Below are 20,992 nucleotides of genomic sequence, written 5' to 3'. Positions count from 1 at the left end.
AAATGCATTTGACAGCATGCATTTAGATTTTACTTTCAGATGATTCCAGGTCCATATTTTCTCACTCAAATTTCATCACAGGCCTGGCAGTGAGATAAATAAACAGGGGCAGTGGAATATGCTCTGATTTACTCATCCCAGTGTTTAATAAAGACACCTCATTGTTTTCCTTGGGCTACAATAACTGGATTTGAATTACATGCTCTATAAAATTTCCCCTTTGGGTGACCTTTGCTCTTTCTTGATTCCATTTATGTTAAACTTCATTCCTCCCTTCCATTTATCTTGCTGACAGACCTATTATTTTTATTCCTGAATACAGTTGCCATTGCTTTTTTTCATTTTGTGAAAGACCATAGCTTCTCAGATATTTGAGGATACATCAAATGCTACTCTGCAAAATAAAATTTAGAAAAGCACAACCACATATCCAGAAATATACTCTCCACAGACCTATCATTTAGAAAATCTTCACTATCTGGATATCAGTTGGGCAAAAGCAATAGTGTGTATAAAAACACATTGAAGTCTAAGCATAAATTCTGAGACTTGGCCTCAAAGCATTTGCCTGGTAATAATAATAATAAATAATAATAATAATAATAATAATACTTCATTTATACCCCACCCATCTGGCTGGGTTCCCCCAGCCACTCTGGGTGGCTTCCAACAGAAAAATGAAATTAAATAATCTATTAAACATTAAAAGCCTTAAAAGCTTTTAGAGGACATGGTGCCCTCTAGAAGTTACTAGATTCTGCTACCCAGTACTATGTAAGATGCTTTGAGAACTTTCTGCTACTTTGTGATGCATAAGTATTCTAAATAAATAAATAAATTAAAAAGGAACAGATAAGCCTCTGGTGGGTGTGGAAGCTTTTCTGAAGGTGGGCCTGAGGCATTCTGCTTTGTGGTGTTCTGCACAAAATAAATAAATAAATGAGAGTGGAGTCTAAGATGTAAAGCTAGTACCCTGGCCATACTTTACCCATTTGTCATGTGTGAGTGCCTTTGGCAAGATGAGAAGACTGTGATGTTACAGGCTAAGAGGCCTTGAAGCAAATGAGGACCATGGCCCAGGTATCTGAACCAGATGGGTTTGTGTACTTATTTTTCTTGTAAATTGCTACTGTTTCAAGTGCAGGGTTTCTATCTAAGTCATACTCAGAGTAGTAGACACACTGAAACCAGTGGACTTAATCAGAGGGTGTCTAACTCAAGTCCACTGATTTCAGTTAGACTTCTCTGACTTATTCAGATACAACCTATAGTTTCCAATATAAGAAATGCGATTGGGAGGGAGTTTTACCTCCGGTTAGATGGACGAGTGACTCAGAATTTCCTCCCTCCCAATAGCATATGGCTATGAGTTATTTGGCAGCAGGAGTCTGGAGGTTTCTGCCTGAGGGGAAATGTTGGGACTACCTGACCTTCAGTTTCCTTCCTGTCCAGCAATTCTAAGTGTCTGCAAATGGTCAATTCTCATGCAGATAATGAATGTTCAAGTCTTTTGAGATGTTCAGCAAACAGATTTCCCATTAAAGGAATACCCTAAGTACATAAACAAACTGTTTATTAACTTGCTGCCATGTGTTGCAAAATCTCAATCTTTTAATTAATCATAGAACAGATGCTGGTGAATATTCAGAATAAGATGGAAATGAGAGCACATTAACATTCTTAGATCTGAATTCCTGGAATGGTCTCTATGGTTGTATTAACTGTGCATTGCAGAAGTGCCCCTAACTGCTATGGCTTGATATAGATTTGTATTTGGTTGGGTACCTCAGCTTCAAAGAGAGCTGTGTGAATCATGTGCATAGCTGCCAAGTTATCCCTTTTTTAAAGGGATTTTCCCTTATGCTGAATAGGCTTCCTCGTGAGAAAAGGGAAAACTTGGCAGCTATGATCATGTGCCATATGCAGAAACACAAGCAACTCCAGAACTCAGTTGTGGTGGCAACATTTTTAGACATTCTAACAAAGAAGCACTTACACTGTGGAACTCACTGCCCCTTGATATTAGGCAAGTGCCTTTCCTGTATTTTTCAGGCTAACCCCACCCCCTTTTCCCCAAGCAAGTCTTTCTAGACATCTAACTTTATCATGGTACAGTACATAGTTTCAATAAGTATTTTATTAATGAGTTTGTTTTATATTTTAATTTTAAATGTTATTTGTTTTTTAGTATTTTTAAATTGGTGTTTTAATGACTTTTTAGACTGTTAATTGTAAACCCTCCAGAGGTATTTCCTTCTAGTTAGCAGTATATAAATTTTGTTAAAGAAAAATAAATGAATGAATATATTCAGATCCATTTCTCCTGGGATTCCCTCCAGCATCCCAGAAGATTCTGGTGTACAGTTCTCCAACCAAGCAGTTCCTCATCATTCCCTGAAACATATGCGGAGTGCACCTCTTAGATCATGTGGCACAGCCACTTGATAAGACAGGTGCCAACTTGACAGCACATTAGCAAGCAGTCAATAATAAAATAGAGCATGCATGAGTGTTTGGGCATGCCCCTGCTTTTGTTCTGGACTACCTCTCTTTCAAATCAGAACCAGTGAAGGCAGTGAAGGTCCTGTGTGAGTGTGTCTGGAGGCGGTTGGAGGATGGATGGCGGCTAACAGATTGAGGTTGAATCCTGACAAAACAGAAGTATTGTTTGTGGTGTGGGCAAATCATTTTTGCTGCATTTCCAAGCACTCCCAAGTACGGAGGTTCCATTTGCACTATACATTTAAAACAGTACCATACCACTTTAAACAGTCATGGCTTCCCACAAAGACCCCTGGGAAGTGCAGTTTGTTGAGGGTGCTGAGTTATTAGAAAACCCCTATTCCCCTCACAGAGCTAAATTTCTCACAGTAGTTTAACAATCTGAGAGCTGTAGCTCTGTGAGGGGAATATAGGTCTCCTACTGTCTCTCACAGCATGCTTAACAAACTCAAGTTCCCAGGATTCTCTGGGGGAAAGCACAACTGCATAAAAGGGTATGATACTGCATTAAACGAATAGTGCAGAGGGGGCCTAAGAGATAAAAAGGAAAGGGCACATTATGCCTTTGCCATGTGTCATTTGTGTGCAGCCTGTACCCACTCCATGAGGCTAGCTGGAAGCAATGGCCTCACCTCCACGACAGCAAGCAAAGCACCTGCCATTTCCTTACAGAACAAAAAGGAAGCTTTCTATATTACAGCAACAAAGCCAGTGGGGCTACATCTGCTATGCTGGGACACCAAAAGCAATGACAGACTTATCATTATAGTCCGTTGAGACAGTGCCATGTGGAGCCAAGCACATGCCTTTGTTAACTTAGCAGTTATCCTAGCTGGTCACACTCCTTCCAGCTGATTTTCTATTGAAGTTGCTAGACAGACTATATGATGCAATGATGAAAAAAGGGAGACCATACGTAAGGAGACTCATTCTAATATATGGAAACACATGGCACAGGCCGTAATGGCCCTGGCTAGAATCATGGGTCAATGCCAACCAAGCACCACCTAGCAGCGGTGCCACCAACAGGCCTTCCACAGTGCCTGAGACCATTAGTATTGGGCAATGTGTTGTTTTAGACACTTGGGCCCCATGCGGTTTTGGGCTTTGAATTGTGCCTAGGAGCTCACTGGCAGCCAGTGCAGTGCTTTCAGGAGTTGACAATTTGACACATGGTCAAATTGAGCTGCCTCATTTAGCAACTTAGCAGTCACATTCTGCACTACCTGCAGCCTCTGGACTGTCTTCAAGGGCAACCCCATGTAGTTTCACATTACAGTAGTCCAGAAGAGAGAGATCGCCAGAACATGGATAACTGAAGCCAGGCCATTCTGATCAAGAAGCAGCTGTAGCTGGCAAACACGCCTAAGCTAGTTGGCTACTCCTTTGATTGAAACGATACTAGAGCTATATACTCAGCACCACACAATGAGCCAGCGACACTCCTGGGTAAGTGTATGCAGGATTGCAGCATTAAGCCATCTGATAATGGAAGAATTAGACTGGTGGTCATTTAAAGACAGAGCAAATGCTTCTCATTATGAGTGCTGCTGAGAGTAGAGACATTCTCTGTGTTGGATTCAAATGTGAACACTTTCCCAGTTTCCTATTAATAAGTACTGTACATCAAGAAGAGCATAATTTAAAAGGTTAACATTTAAGAGAGTATAAATATCTCAGTATGGCATGTATGTATTACAGAGGCAGAAACTGTTGCCATTAAAGGCAACAACCATGCGGCAGTATTTGTTGCTGGTTTCTTCATGGCACTCGAAGTACTTAACAATTAAGATAGACTTTTGTCATGGTTTAAATCAATCCAATGTCTTGGTTGCTCCATTCATTTTAATGCCAGGTTTAACTGGCATTTAAAATCAGGCATCTAACTCCAAAAGAGTTGTGAAAGTTAACAAATGGGGGGGGGGCATTCATGTAAGGAACAAGTAAGATAGATAGATAATTTATTATGGTCGGAGACCAGCATATAAAACACACTTGGGGGTACAATCCCAAAAGGAACACAAACATCTAAAACATTGAACAACAGTGAATTTAAAATTTATAAATGCGATAAGTGTTTAGACACTAAAAACTTTGAGATAAGCTACCGCAGAGACATGACCCAGAATCACCCGAGGGACAGTGTTTGGGGATTTTCTTGATGAACTAGTTTGGATCGGGGGATGGTCTGCGCCTACAGATCTGTACACAGAATCTGGTGACCATCCAGGTTGTCTTTTGAGGAACATGTAATGTCTATTATGGCTAAGCACCTATAATGTAGCCGCTGTCAAGTATATTACACACACACACACACACAGAGAGAGAGAGAGAGAGAGAGAGAGAGAGAGAGAGAGAGAGAGAGAGAGAGAGAGAGAGAGAGAGCGCTATGATTATTGTTAGTGGTAACATCCAGGATAATGCAAAACATTTTGCTGTCTGAGGCACACATGAACACCCACTCACTTAGTATCCATGGCCTCTCCTCTTCTGTGGCAGTAAAAATATAACAATACTACATTAAATAACTAAGGGTGAATCTTAACCCCTTTTCTGCAGTGGCTGAGCTTGATGAAGCAGTTTGGACTAGAAAAGAACAAGGTTTTGGAACAGGACAGAGGCTGTGTAGTATTTCTGCTTTGCATTTTGAATTAAGCATGGAGAATCTCATTTATTTGTTTATTTAATTCATTGTCTTTATATCCCACCTTTTTCTCCAAGGAGCTCAAGGCGGCTTTAATCCCCACACGAATCCCTGTGAGGTAGGTTAGACTGAGAGGCAGTGACTGGCCCAAGGTGACCTAGTTAGCTTCATGGCCAAGTGGGGACTTGAGCCCTGGTCTCCCAGCTCATAGTCCAACACCCTAGCCATCTTCAACCTTCTCAGGCCCAGGACTCACTTTTAGCACAAACATGCATTTGGAGACCCATTTCTTTTACCATATCTTTGCATGGTGGTAGTGCTCCTGTTGTAGTGGTAATGGTCCTTCATGGATCACTGCCTTGTCGTGGTGAAGGGGCTTGAATAACTCAGAGAAGCTATGAGCTATGCTGTGCAGGGCCACCCAAGACGGACAGGTTGTAGTGGAGAGTTTTGACTAAATGTTATCCACCTGAAGCACGAACCCTCAAGCCACTCCAGTATCCCTGCCAAGAAAACTCCATCGACAAAAACAACAGGCATATAAGGCCCCAATACTTTGGTCACTTCATGAGAAGAGAAGACTCCCTGGAAAAGACCCCAATGTTGGGAAAGATTGAGGGCACTAGGAGAAGGGGACGGCAGAGGACGAGATGGTTGGACAGTGTTCTCAAAGCTACGAACATGAGTTTGACCAAACTGCGGGAGGCAGTGGAAGACAGGAGTGCCTGGCGTGCTATGGTCCATGGGGTCACGAAGAGTCGGACACGACTAAACGACTAAACAGCAACAACAAGTGCTCCTGTTGCAAAACTCATTGGATCAGGCCGCAACACACATGTGAGTCCTGACCCACCAGCTGAAGACCAGCAAACTACACCACACTGGCTATATATGAGCTAGATGGTCTTGGTGAGGAACTGGCAACAACAAAAACAGAAATTCCTTTGTCTTCGCAGTATTTAGGAAGATATTTAATCCAAATGTTTGAGCAGAGCATTGCAAGCAACAATATATATATTTATGAGTGGTATGTACCTGTTGGCAATGTGGAACTGAGCCAGTTACAGTTGGCACAATTTTAAAAAGAAGGTGGAAAAGAAAATCTGCAAATAAATAAGGCTTAGGTGGCACTAGGTGGCTGCCTAGGGCAGTGCTTTGTAGGGGGCTGCAGTTTGGCAGGGTCAGATGGAAGGCATTTGTGAAAGTTTTCCTTATAGGCAATACCAGCAAAGACTGGGGAAGGACAGAGCTCCTTGTGTGAAGAGTAGACAAAGAGAGGCAAAGCAGTGGGCAAGAAATTGGGGTGGGGAGTTCAATGGGATGCCAAACATTTTAAAACAAATGAAAAGCAAATGAATAAAATACTGTACATTTAAAAAGCTAAAGAAAACTTTTACAAAATTACAAGGCCTCCAGTGCAGGGTTTCCCTTAATTTAAAAAATAATTAGGTGAATTCTCTTGCACTAGAGTTGTGCAATGAGGACGTAAGCAACCCTAAAGAACCAGACAATACAAAATTGAAAATGAAATTTATTTAGCCAGGAAAATAATGAAGGGGAGGCAGGTGTCAGTGTCATCATTCAGTAATCATTGCAACATAAAAATATAGGCTTATGATACTTAAGTCACGCTCCACATTGCAATCTCAATTTCTAATCTATTGATGAGACCTTTGATATAGTTGTTGTGATATGTAACGTTGCCCATGAACCTTCCAACTACTCAGAAGACAAAGCTATCGAAACGTTCACAGTCCAGATTCTGCAAGAAAAGAGGAAAAGTGTCAGTTTGGCTGAAACGAAACCTTACACCAACTCTTGGGACAGGAAAAGCTAGGGAATAGGCTGAGGGCTGGAAGGAAGTTCCAGGCTGTAGGGATGGGGAGAAAGCAAGTATTCCAAAGACAAGGTGGCTGAACTAATGATGTAGCTAAACAAGGGACTGGAAAACACAAACTCAGGAAACTATGGGAGGAAAAAGGTGGCAAGAAAAGGGCAGAAAACAATACACATTAAGGTGGGTCTGGGATCTGAAGAAGAAATTCACCGTGTTTCTGCTCAGAAGGGTGATGAGCCAGAGATGGAGGAATGCTAAGGAGGCTGTCCAAAAAGACAAATGTAACCAAAAGTAGCTTGACAAAGTAGTCAGTCTGTGGCCTCAAAAGTGGGATACTGAAGAAACAAAGGTGGGTGAAGAGCTGGCTTTGAAGGGAGGGAAGTTAAGAAGGAAATAGGGTCAGGAAAGGTCAGGTCAGAAGGGTCAGGAAGGAGGTGAAAAGAAAAGGGAGCTACAGAGGCCTGAGGACAGTGGCTTAGTTTTGATGGATTTGGACCCTAACATGGCTGCTATACCTTTAAGAGTTATATAGCTGAGGGATTTTATCTCTGGTGGCTTCTGTAGTATTGTGGCCTGGCAATCCTGAGGGAGTAAAGAGGACCAAGAAGCAGCAAAGTCTGAATTTCATGTATTGATTTCAACTAGCCAGCCAATTCCTTGCAATACCAGGCTTCTGGTAACAAAGTATCTGCTATCTGGGGGAAGTATTGCCAATTTCCCAGGTACAAAAGAATGAAATGTAGTGCTTATAAAATATGAGAGACATTCAAAAGATGAAGCAGCCGCAATGGGGAAAGTGAGGTGTAGGTAACAAATGTGTTATTTGTTGTGTGACAATAAACGGATTATTTGGAAAGGTCCCAAGGAATGGAAGCAGAAGTAAATGAGCAAGGTTTCTGAAAGCAAGTAAATATTTTGTAGTAACTAGAGGTTTAATAAAAGGGACGCGGGTGGTGCTGTGGCCTAAACCATAGAGCCTAGGGCTTGCCGATCAGAAGGTTGACAGTTCAAAACCCCATGACAGGGTGAGCTCCCGTTGCTCGGTCCCTGCTCCTGCCAACCTAGCAGTTCGAAAGCACGCAGTGCAAGTAGATAAATAGTTACCGCTCCAGCGGGAAGGTAAACGGTGTTTCCGTGCGCTGCTCTGGTTCACCAGAAGCGGCTTAGTCATGCTGGCCACATGACCCGGAAGCTGTCTGCAAACCAACGCCAGCTCCCTCGGCCAGTAAAGCGAGATGAGCGCCGCAACCCCAGAGTCCTCCGTGACTGGACTTAACGGTCGGGGTCCCTTTACCTTTACCTAGAGGTTTAATAGATCCTACACCGATTCTCAAAACTGGATTGAAAGCTCGCAAGCAAAAATCGCATTTTTGAAGCCCTCCCCGCTCCACATACACATCCAATTTGAAAAAATATGAAAATGTTGCCACCTGGTTTATATCATAATTTGTTATATGTTGATTTGCAAATATCCATTCTTTGACTACACTTCAATTCAAACAGTAGCTAAACTGCAATCCTGCTACATGTATTTGGAAGCAAGTCCCATTGAACTCAGTGAAATTTACTTCTGGGGAGAGATTGTGCTGTAAAGCTGAAATATGTTAGTTCAACTTTCCAAAATTCAGGACAAAAGTACTTGAGAGACACATTTTGCTCCTTATGCAAATTACAGTGCAAGCTAATGGTTTTCAGCTTGTTTTCAGATGTGGTATTTGTGGGAGAAAAAGATGCATTGGCCTTGGTTTGTCAGCTTGGTGGGGAGACATGGAATTTTCTGGGGGGAAATAATGTTAATGGTCATGTGTAGTACTTTACTGAATTCTGAGAAGATGCTGCCATCTAGTGATTCTCCCACCAGCAACTCAAATAGCAGCACATTTTTGGAAAAGCGGTGTGTAGGTGTGATATTATTTGAACTGAAACAAGAGCTAGATCATATCCTGTTTGGGACTGCTGATCCTTTAGGAACGATGGTGTAAATATTCTGAGGTTTTCAAAGTGGGAAATGAGACATAACTTGGCAATGAGTAGTTAATTCATGGTGGCCAATGCTTAAAGCACCTTTTTATTTTTATATATTTAATTATATAAATTTATAAATATACATTTTCCCATTATTGTTAAGGAAGCTGTACTGTTGATGGAACTACAGTGGTTTTTATATAGTTATTTAATTACAACATTTACAGAAGGGGTGCTTTAATCCTGATCAGTGTCAGCAGTGTCCAGGAGTTGGTATGAGATGAAAATCTTCTTGACAAAATCCAAAACAGTGGGGGAATGGCTACTAGATTAAATATGTGTAAAAGTGGAAAGTTGCTCAGAAAGACCAAGACTGGCATGTTTAAATTCACAGGAGGAAACGTCTAAAAAATGAGAAGGTTCATTAGAAGGAAGTTGAAAGGGAAAGTCAGGTAGTTGGATCTATTTAGGGTGCTTTAAGATGCTATTTAGCATCTTAAAAAGCAGAGACATCACCTTGCTGACAAAGGTCCATATAGTTCAAGCTATGGTTCTCCCAGTAGTGATGTATGGAAGTGAGAGGTCGACCATAAAGAAGGCTGATCGCTGAAGAATTGATGCTTTTGAATTATGGTGCTGGAGGAGACTCTTGAGAGTCCCATGGACTGCAAGAAGATCAAACCTATCCATTCTGAAGGAAATCAGCCCTGAGTGCTCACTGGAAGGACAGATCCTGAAGCTGAGGCTCCAATACTTTGGCCACCTCATGAGAAGAGAAGACTCTAAAAAAGATAGTTAAAACATCATTTAAGAAAGAACCGGAGATATTTCTTTTGAGTATGGTAAGCGAAGAAATTAAGGCCAAAGATAGATGTTTGGTAATGTACAGCACTATAGCCGCCAGAACTCTAATTGCACAAAATTGGAAAAGTGACAAAATTCCAAATATTAAAGATTGGCTGATGAAATTAGTGGGATATAAAAATTTGGCTATTCGAAACGGGATATCAAAAGGATTGGGTAGGGAAAAAGCGGGTAAAAATTGGGAATCTTTTGAATCATATATGAAAAATAAGGCAAAATGAGCGAATCTTGAGACAGAGATATGAAGGGCAAGGAAATTAAAGGGCAGGAGAAAATTGCACTAAGTATGCATCAGAATAAAGAAATATAATCAACATACAGGAATGACTGGAAGTCACCAGGGTGGAGGGTAAGGGGGAGGGTATTTAAGCCTTTTTTAACAGATCAAATGGTTAAGATGAATTGGACTAGAGTCCATAAAATTAGGGGGTTGAGTATGAATGACTGTCTGAAGATAAATTTGATTTGTTTATTCTTTATTTGCTTCTATTTTAAATCTTCTGTTTGATGATTGAGATTCTTACGTTAGAATTTTTGTTATAATTATGATTTGGATATTTCACAAATATTATTTGGATTATGTTATGTTATTATTCTTACTTTGTTTAAGTGATTGTTTTCGAATATAAGGTCTTTCTTTTTTTCCTTTTTTATTATTTCAGTTTTGTTCTCTTTTACTTTAACGTTATACGTGTATGTGTATGTTTGTGAGTGTGTGTAATTTAAATAATTCCTAATAAAGTTTGTTTTTAAAATAAATAAATAAAAAAAAGAAGAGAAGACTCCCTGGAAAAGACCCTGATGTTGGGAAAGATGGAGGGCACAAGGAGAAGGGGATGACAGAGGATGAGATGGTTGGACAGTGTTCTCGAAGCTACGAACATGAGTTTGACCAAACTGCGGGAGGCAGTGGAAGACAGGAGTGCCTGGCATGCTATGGTCCATGGGGCTACGAAGAGTCTGACACGACTAAACAAAAAAGGGGTGCTTGAAACTCACACCATTTAAAACAAATGGCTTCCCCCAAAAGAATCCTATGAACTGTAGCTTGCCAGGGATTCTCGGAATATGCAGAAACATTCAAATATGTGATCCCACAACTGTGTTGAGAAGTGACACAGTCCTAATGCTCTTATACTACATGCTACTTATGCACGTTTGGAGCAGCCTTTAAACTAAACAGAAGTATGATCTGTTGTATTTTTAAAAATCTTAAATACTTAAAAATAAAATAAAATTTAACCACTTTTTGGATGATGAAAAATGGCCACTTTCAACAATTCACTGCATCTAAAAATGAATTCTAGAATATTGCTATTGATGAAAGTCATGCAGAGCACCAAAATTTAGTTTCCAAGCTCCAGATACAACAGGTTACTCATGAATTGGAAGCATGACCAAGCCTGTAGTCGTAATCCCACTGACCTGAGAGTAAGCTCTAATTAATTCAATAGGACTTGCTTCTAAGTAGAATCATAGATTTGTAGAATTGGAAGGGACCATGAGGGTCATTTCGTCTAACCCCCTGCAATGCAGGAATCTAGACATGTTTAGGATTGTGTTGTAAGTCAATCAAACCCAATATTTTCATGCATGCATATACTAGTTGATACACCCAGACTATAATGCATGCTATGTGAGGCTGCCTTTGAAGGCAATTCAGAAACTTCAACTAGAATAGCGTGCAGCTGTTTGAGTGAGCGTCAGGCCAGAGCATATTACACTAATCCTGCGCCTTCTGCACTGCTAGTCAGTGCATTTACAAGATGGTGATTACTTTAACGTCTTAAAGCCTTCAATGGTTTCCGGTCTGGTTACTTGATGGATTGCTTACACTAATATGATCCTATCCATGCCTTAAGACAGCGGTGGGAAATCTCAGGAGTGAATGCAGCCCTCCAGGCTTCTCTAACTGGTCATATCTCCCCACAGGTCATGCATCCTCTCTGTGGGCCACACCCTTCCCTGGCCCTGCTTGGCACCTTTCGTGTTTTCACCTGACTGGACTATATCCTTGAAATTGCTTGCCTAGGTGGAGGATACAGAGGATGAAGTGTATGTAGAAACTAGCATGGTATAAAAGGTAAGTTGCTCCATTTGTTGCTCCACCCACTTTTGCCTTTGGCTCTGCCCAACATCACCATCACTGGCACATGGGCCCCTGGAGGGTGGCCCATAGAAGGAAGTGCAGCACTTGGCTGAAACAGGTTCCCCACCCCTGCCCTACAATTAGCAGTGGTTGCTTGCCCCCCCCTTACGATCTGTTAGGTTAGCAGGTACTAGACATTGGGCCTTTTTAGTGGTGGCCCCATTCCTGTAACTCTCCCTCCAGGAATTTGTGCTTGTGCGCTTGTCCCCATCAGGACTAGCCTTCAAAAATGCTTTAAATGTCCATTATTATTATTATTATTATTATTATTATTATTATTATTTGTTCTGATTAGCTTTTAATTAAGATGATTTCATTATGGTTCATACTGTTGCCTTTCTGGTGATGGTTATTGGATTCCAATACATGTTTCCTCGTGCTGTATTTGTTGCTACTGCTTACTGGATTTTCAATATGCTGATGTTTATACTTTGTGATTTTATTGAAAGTTGGGTATGATTCCATGTTTAGGTACTTTGTTGCAAAAGATCAGTACATGGAAGTGTCACCTCTTTTGAGATGAACAGAGACCCCCTCAAAAAAATCCCATATGCATATTGTTTCCTACAAAGAGATCTAAATCAGGGCGATTGATCTGGGACTTGGTGTATAATCCCTTTGAAATGGAACTCATTCTATGTTGCTTCTCAAATCAGCAATGGTGTAGCAGTGGAATTGGCAGTAATTAATAACAGCATTTGTCCAAGGCCCAGTAAGTAAAGGAAAATCAGCGATAAATGGCTCAGAAAGAAACATGAATATTGAGTTAGGCACTATTTCTTAAAGTCTCCTGAATTTATTTGCCAATACATCTTTGGGTGGTTGAGCGCAGGGAGACATCAGAACATAGTTCTTTAAAAGCTTTCATTTACAATTAGCAGTAGAAATTACATCTGCTTTGCATCCATCCCTGTTTACATCATAGGCACTCAACATTATATGCAGTAAAACCTTCTTGGGGAAAATATTGCATTAATAGCATGTTTTTATTTATTTGGTTCTACTTCACATTAGGCAACACAATGACACAAATGGATTTTGTTTGCTTTCTTCAAGTCCGTATTTTAGGCTGCTCGCTAATGAATAGTGCTGAAATAACAGCCATCTGGCTTTTTGAAGTCTTTTAAAATGCATTACCAAACTGCATTGAGTATTATCCTAAGAAATAGAGCCATCCTGGGCTGCCTGGATCACTTTGCAGTGGCAGCACTGTATCCGATTGGGAAGGGGGAGAGTCTCTCTTCATATTCCTTTCTCCCTTCAATATGAAGGGCTCAGGCCATGGTCTGAAGGCATATGAGGTCACCACCTTCGTGAAGTTAAGCAAGTCTGGGTCTGGTCAGTGACTGGATAGGAGACCACCTGGGAACTGTATTTACTCTGTCTTGGATTCCCTGTCTGTAGAAAGACATAATATAAATGTAAAAAACAAACAAACGACTAAGAGCCAAATTAGGCATGATGGCACAAGTCCGGTATGTTTAAACTATGCTAATTAGAAATGCCACTCCTTCACAGATGACAACAATATAAAGGCCATTCTGGAAATTTTCAGGGATAGGTAGAAAGGGAGGAAATGGCTTCCTTATTTGGGGCAGACAGTGGCAGCTGACATCCACCATTTTTACGAGGTCTTAACCCTGTGCATTCAAATGGGATCTATAATAATAATAATAATAATAATAATAATAATAATAATAATAATTTATTTATACCACGCCCACCTGGCTGGGTTTCCCCAGCCACTCTGGGCGGCTTCCAACAGAAATATTAGAATACACTAATTTCTTAAAGATTAAAAGCTTCCCTAAACAGGGCTGCCTTCAGATGTCTTCTAAAAGTCTGGTAGTTGTTTTTCTCTTTGACATCTGGTGGGAGGGCGTTCCACAGGGCGGGTGCCACTACTGAGAAGGCAGTACATTCTTCTCATATAAAGGGGGAAAGCAAGACCCCTCAAATGGACAGGTATGGGACACCCCAAATGAACTTGCCAATCTGCCTATGTCATCAGGGGAGGCCCTGCTCCAAGTAACCCTGCCCCGAGAGGTGAGGCAGCAAATGAAGACAGGCGATAGGGTCAGTGGCGGCTCCCAGCTTTGAAATCCTCTCTGCAGAGAAAGTCAGTAACCACCATCTCCCTCCCTATTTAGACAGCAAGTAAAAATATTTATTTTATTCCATGTGTTTTCCAGGTCATTGCTGTCTGTCAATTATTCTGCTTCTCTGGTTTAGGTGTGTGTGTCCCCCCCCCAGCTGGTTAGTTGGTTTGGGGGTCTTATATTAAGGTTGCAGTCCTAAACACTCTTACTAAGGATTAAGCCCCATTTAATACAATTGGAGTTTGGAGTAAAAATGCATGCATTCTACTTGATGTCTCTATGGTTTTATGTAAGCTCCCTTGGGCTTTGAATGATTGAAAGGTGGATTATAGTATTGAAAATAAAATAAATACATTTTAAGGTTACAAGTTCTGCCTTGCAAGCATTAGCTGATAGAGGAAGGATATAGACAGCTCATTTGCCCATGGAACAGCTTCAGTTTCTGCTGTCTTCACGTGTCTGTGGTGCTAACTGTAGTGTGGGTGGACAAAACTGGACATGGGTGGACAAAACTGGACATGGATAATTTTTAGTAGGGACATTTGCCCCATTTTCACAGCTTGTATCAAGAACTATGGTAGTGCGGCGGAAGCACACCGCTTGGCAGATATCAGGATTATCTTCTGCTATATGGGCTGTCTAGGAAGCAAATTTAGAATAGGCAGGGAATCTTCATAAAGACGTTAATTAACATTTGGTAAAATAAAATGAGTTTCTGTATCATGTCATCTTTCTGGTTCAAACTTTCCATAAGCAGAATCCTACTTCACATTTTTTGAAATGATGACAAACCATTAGATATTTGATGCATGAAACGCATGCAAACATGCAGGCGATGGAAAGACCTTTACAAGGCCCATTTTTCCATAGTTTATGTGGGCTATGCAGACGATTCAGACCATAAACAGGTTGGATAAATGGCAGCATTATCTGCAAAGGAATTACATTGACACAGGATACATAAGGGAGCCACAGTGAATTCAGATAAGTCAGGGTTTCTGATAACTGTGATTCAAAATAATATGGACCTATTACATTTATATCGAGACACGTTTAGTTCATATTTCTGCTAGTTACTGGAATATTTATTCCATGTTCCAACGATTTTATGGTTTACTAATAGCGTTGACATTCAGGAAGCCTAGACTCCTTGCTATTTTGAGAGCAGAGATTTATATGTTTTCATTATATGCTTTCCTCTTGTAGATCTTATAAACAATATGAATTATAGTGCTTTTACTGTGACCGACATTTCCTGGAAGACAAGGACAAGGTAAATACAGCCCTCACCTCCTGGATTTCTATCTGATCATTCTGAAATATGAACATCCTTTGCCCTAAATCTAGATGATGGCTTTTATCAATCTATTTCTCCAGATATGATTTAGAAGCAACTGCTTTTATGTGATAAACAATAAAATAATAAGAAGTTAAGAGAAACCACCCGCATTGTGAAGTTGGTAAACACAAAACTAAAGTTCATAGTACTTGTGCAGCTCTTTATATTAATTGTCAAACTATAGAAACTCTTTCTTTGGAATGAAGTTTTTGAGAGAGAGAGAGAGAGAGAGAGAGAGAGAGAGAGAGAGAGAGAGAGAGAGAGAGAGAGAGAGAGAGAGAGAGATTTAGGACCGCTGATCAAAACGGCACTTCAGTTTTATGCTTTTTTCACTTAGTAACATTTTTGTTTTCAGATAGAAATAGATTTCCAATGCAATGCTGTTCCAATCAGACCAGCCTCAATTCAGCACTGTCCCTACCACACAAAGGGAACATAGGAAACTGGCTTACACCGAGTCAGACCTTTGGTGCGTCCGGCTCAGTATTGTCTACATTAACAGACAACGGCTCTCCAGAGTTTTAGGCAAGAGTCTCTCCCAGCCCAACTGGGAGATGCCGGGGAGTGAACCTGGAACCTTCTTCATGCAAATAATATGTTCTGATTCTGCTCACACAGACCTTATTTGTTGTGTGCATTTAAATGCAAGGATCGCAAGGATCATCTTCAAATAGTGCTGTTATGGTTAGACTGCAATCCTATGCATCTTAGAGTAAGCCCCATTGAACTCATTGGAATGTGCTTCTGAGTAGACATGCATATGCTTGCATTTTAATGGTTAGATTATTTAACCAAGCACTTTTTGCTTAACTAAAGAGCTGTCTTATTGTTGTTACAATATTAAAAATAAAAATACAGCAGTGGTGGGGAACCTCAGGCCTCCTTATCTGCCCTTTGGGGGCTCTTCTTCGACCACATACTGTCTCCCCAAGCTGCACCCTCACCAACCCTGCTGCATGCCCTCCTTGAGTGCTGCCAGGATTGTGCCCTTGAACTAAATGTGCCTGCAATGTAGTCTTCTTCAGAAATGCAAAAATCTCCGCCCCTGCTGAGCACACTTTTTGCCTTTGATCCCGCCCACTACTGGCAACCTGGTGTACAATGAAAAGAACTGGAGATTGCAAAACCAAGAAACTCAGAGAAACAAAAATGGACAGATTTAGCTATCCATCACCATTACTCAGGCATTCATCTTGGAGGTGGCAGGAACCTAGTTTAAGGCCTATAGATAACTAGTAACAAACTGTTGTATATTAGAATACTAACCCTGTATTTGTATCTAAGCATCATACTGGGGCATGAGGCTACTTGTTTGTAAATGCAAACATCTGATCAAGACGTACTTGAAAGCCCTCTATAAATTACAAATTATAAAAAGCAAGCTTTTCAAGTTAGCCAAGGTTACTTTGTTTTCAATCATTTTGTGTGAAGTGCTTTTGAAATTTTCTAGGGTTACCTAGCGGCTGATAGTTACCATGGAAACAACAGCACAGAACTCGTGTACTCCGGGGGGGGAGGGGTTTTCCTTCTAATAAGCTTTGTCACCATTACTCCTTTCTTCCATTTCTGTTTTATTGTTTACATTTCACAGTCGGAGATCAGGCTTCCCAAGCATCTATGCCTTTTAACCCTGAGGTGCATTCCAACTATCTCCTGTAATTTTGTAGCACCTAATTTGCTATGTTGCTTTTGCCATACCTGTCATCTGAGATACGGCTTCACATTTGACCTTCCATGCTCAATTACTGCATTTGCTTCAAGTGACCTTGGTGCGGCTACTGAGATATATCCTTCATCCACTGCAGAGACCTTCATCCATTCCAGAAATTGTGACTATCTTTCACACACCCATTTACAGTATACAGGTTGTAGCTCTGTTCTCCCTTCTCTCGTGGCCAATCAGTATTCAGCTCTCTTATAAATGTGAAACTCCTTACATCGTGCTTTTTTTATTTTATATTTTTAATGCACTTGTGCATTTGTTAAAATGCAAACGTGCCCCCCAAAATGCATATCAAACAGCCGGGGGGAAAGTCTTCTCCCTCCTTTTTCACTCACTCAAGCAAAACTCCTTCCCGTCCTTTCCCACTTCTAGATGTAGTTTAATAAAACAACAATGACATCCAGTGGCTGCTGAGCTGATCAGCAGTTTTCCCTTCCACTGTATTAGATGCAGCAGATGTCGACATAGTTTTTGCTTTTGAAAGCTTGATGCAAGATTTCCAAATGCTATCTTTGACAACTTTATTTTTTAAAAAAGTATATCCCTGTGCCAGTATGACTGATTTCTTCAGGACAGCTATCAATAGCATTACTCAGTTACTGTCCATGCCCTTTTCTTTGCATCAGGCAAGGAGTATGTTTATGTCCTGTCCAGTTCTGACTTACAACACAATCCCATGCATGCTCATGTTTCTCATATTATAAGACATGTCTTATATTTATTTTTTCCTAAAAAAAACACACAATATGGCTTATTTTCAAGGGATGTCTTATTTTTTTCCTCCTCCTCCTGCTGCGGCCGGCATTGCTGCTGCGCCTATCACTATGTCTTATTTTTGGGGTATGGCTTATATTCCTTGAATGCTTTAGAATCCTGCTATGGCTTATTTTATGGGTATGTCTTAAAATATGAGAAACGGGGTATTTGAAAGTAAGCTACAGTGGCAAAGTGTAGGTTGCTGGCACCTCTCATGTGGGTGCCATTGCCATTCTAAGAGAACAAGGGAGGTGTTCGTGGTGAGTCCCAATACCTCTTTTTCTAGAAAAATGGCACTGCTGGTATAAATGTAAAAGAATACCGGGATAAATATTTGGCAGGATAGAGAGAAGGGGTGGGTGGGTGAATTTAGAATGCAATCAATCCACAGTTGAGCATTTTCCAGTTTGTTGTTGTTTAGTCATTCAGTCGTGTCCGACTCTTTGTGACCTCATGGACCAGAGCACGCGAGGCACTCACTGATCTCAATGGGAGACATTTCAGCACAGTCTCAATCGAATCAATGGGATTCATTTTGGCACAACCATGCCACTGCTTTTTAATGGGCACAATGACAAATATGGAAAACAGTATATGGCAGGTGCAGATTAGGCTGTGCCATAGGTTAGATGGGGGAACTCTGGGTTAGGGGCATAGCTGCCAAGTTTTCCCTTTTCTCGCGAGGAAGCCTATTCAGCATAAGGGAAAATCCCTGTAAAAAAGGGATAACTTGGCAGCTATGGTTAGGGGTGACTATGCTACATTGAGGATAGCATTTGTATTGGTGCGGGTGGTGGGAGGCAGGCAGTATCTTCCACAATTTACAGCCAATGGCATGGTGAGATGCCTGAGGCACCAGTGGTAAAATATCCTTGTAGATTCCAGGAGTTCTCATTTAAACATGAAATAGAATCCAGCTTGCTAGATGTCCACATCCCAGTTTTTAGCCCCTGGCTATATTTCCCATGCTACTGCAAAGGGTAGCAGCTTAGAGCCCATATATAATTGCACTGCTGAAGTTAAATCACAACTCTGATTGATAGATTAATAGCTTTGGAAGTTAGAGGGCAAAGCCTAGAAAAGTCTAAATGTTGTTTTCTGCTCTACAGAAATCTATTAGCTCTCTCCACGGGATTCAGCTTCCTGGAGCTGATGCAGTTTGTTGCAATAAATTCTAGGGCTTTCTCTAGCATAGAATTATACTACATATTTTAAAATCTAATTTTAAACTCAATAACTGAAATTGGAGAAAAACTGAGAATTCCCAAAAAATATTTTTCTTCTACAGGAAAAGAAAAGAGGCAAAAAAAATTCTTAAAGCTTTTCATAGTCAAGATCAGTGCTTTTTTTCTGGGGCGATGCAGGGGTACGCATACCCCTAAACGTTTTGTGAATCTAAGTTTGGCCTCATTGAGGGGCAGTATTTCAATATGAGTAGGAAAATGAGAGAACCCCTAAACCTTTTTTTAAGGAAAAAAGCACTGGTTGAGATGGTTGGCGGTTTTTAAGAGTCCCTACAGTTTCATGCTGCAGTGAAGAAAAATATTTTGATTAACATCCAAATAAGACTAGTAAGATGCCAGTAAATTCATTATTTTAAGAAGCTCAGGGCTGGATTACTGCAATGTACTCTATGTGGGGCTGCCAATGCTCCTGATCTGGAAGCTCCAGCTGGTGCAGAAAGCAGCAAGTAAACTCCTGATGGTTTCGGATGGCTGATAGCTGTGACATCTCCGTTAAAGCATCTGCACTGACTGCCAATATGCTGCTGGGCTAGGTTCAATGTTCTTGTGTTCATATACAAAGCCCTGAACACCTTGTGTCCAGGCCAGTCACTAAGATTACCCAGAAGAGCACTGTTAGCTGCCCCTCATGTAACAAATGCCTATCACCCATCCCATGTTGTGGGATTCAGCAGGCATCCACCCTTTTGCCTTTCAGGCATCTCATGAAGATTTTCTCATTCCAACAGGCCTATTCAACTTTTTCGTTGAGTGGGCAGTCCTTTTAATTGCTGTTCTGTGTTGCTTTTAAGTTTTATCCACACTTCCTCTTGTTCCACTGCTTTCCTCCCAGGGGAAACCACTCTTTAGTACTCAATTGGAGCAAGCAGCCATTTCCCCCAGATTGCTGTTGGTACTGATTTATCTTTAAAGAGTGGGTTTCCCCTGTGAAATGAGTGGGGCAAGGGAGGAACTGTTCAGACTCATTCCTAGAAAGTGTGGGTCAAGCAGAAAATAACTTAGACCCATGTTTTCTAGGTACAGGACAAACGGAAGTGTAGACTAGTCATCAGCGGATTTTTAAAAAAAGTTTTTAAATTGTTATGCATTGCTCTGGTATTTTGTGAAAGAGTGATATATAAATACTTTTAAAAATCAGTCAGTCAATGTGCAGGTTATAGTGGGTGTATGATGACTAGTTGGCTAGTACCTTCTAACAGAATCATGATTGCCGTCAATTTGGTACAAGCTGATGACATTCAGATATTAGTAAAGACAACTTAAGAGGATTTTTGTGAATGTCCAAAATCCATATCGATAGTCAGCTCCATGAGGGTGTTCACTTGGGTATGTGCAGAAAGTGGAGAAGTACAATTTATTTTCAGACACACCCTGAAACCACATGAGATTATCGGAATTTACATATAAATGTCATTTTTCATTAAATTTTGAACTTTCACTGTAACATAGATACCACAAACAGGCATAAACTGGAATGAACTAAGGGTTGCACCCAGTTGGTGCCCAGAGTATGACATACACAGCAGTGTCATTTATATCTGTGAATCAACTAAAAGCCGTTGGATTTATTGACCTTGAGTCCACCACTGCAAAACGTTTGAAAGGCGCTCAGGATGAATTCTGCATGTAGAAGGTGCTGTACACACAACTGATGCAACACAGATTGATATAGCTTGGACTGCCACGTGCTAAAAATGATGCAAGATTAGGCCCTCAAATAGCAATGCATTTCACAGAATTTACTAATGCAGAAAATAAATCTATACCAGAAGGCACTGCAACTTGACATTTCCAATATGATAAGCATAAGATGCTGCATATTACAAGAGCACAGCAGAAGATTTACTTCAAATGTGGTTTTTTGGGAGAC

Source organism: Zootoca vivipara, chromosome 3 (genome assembly GCF_963506605.1).
Source record: "Zootoca vivipara chromosome 3, rZooViv1.1, whole genome shotgun sequence".
Taxonomy (NCBI): Eukaryota; Metazoa; Chordata; class Lepidosauria; order Squamata; family Lacertidae; genus Zootoca; species Zootoca vivipara.
This window is presented reverse-complemented; position numbering follows the sequence as displayed.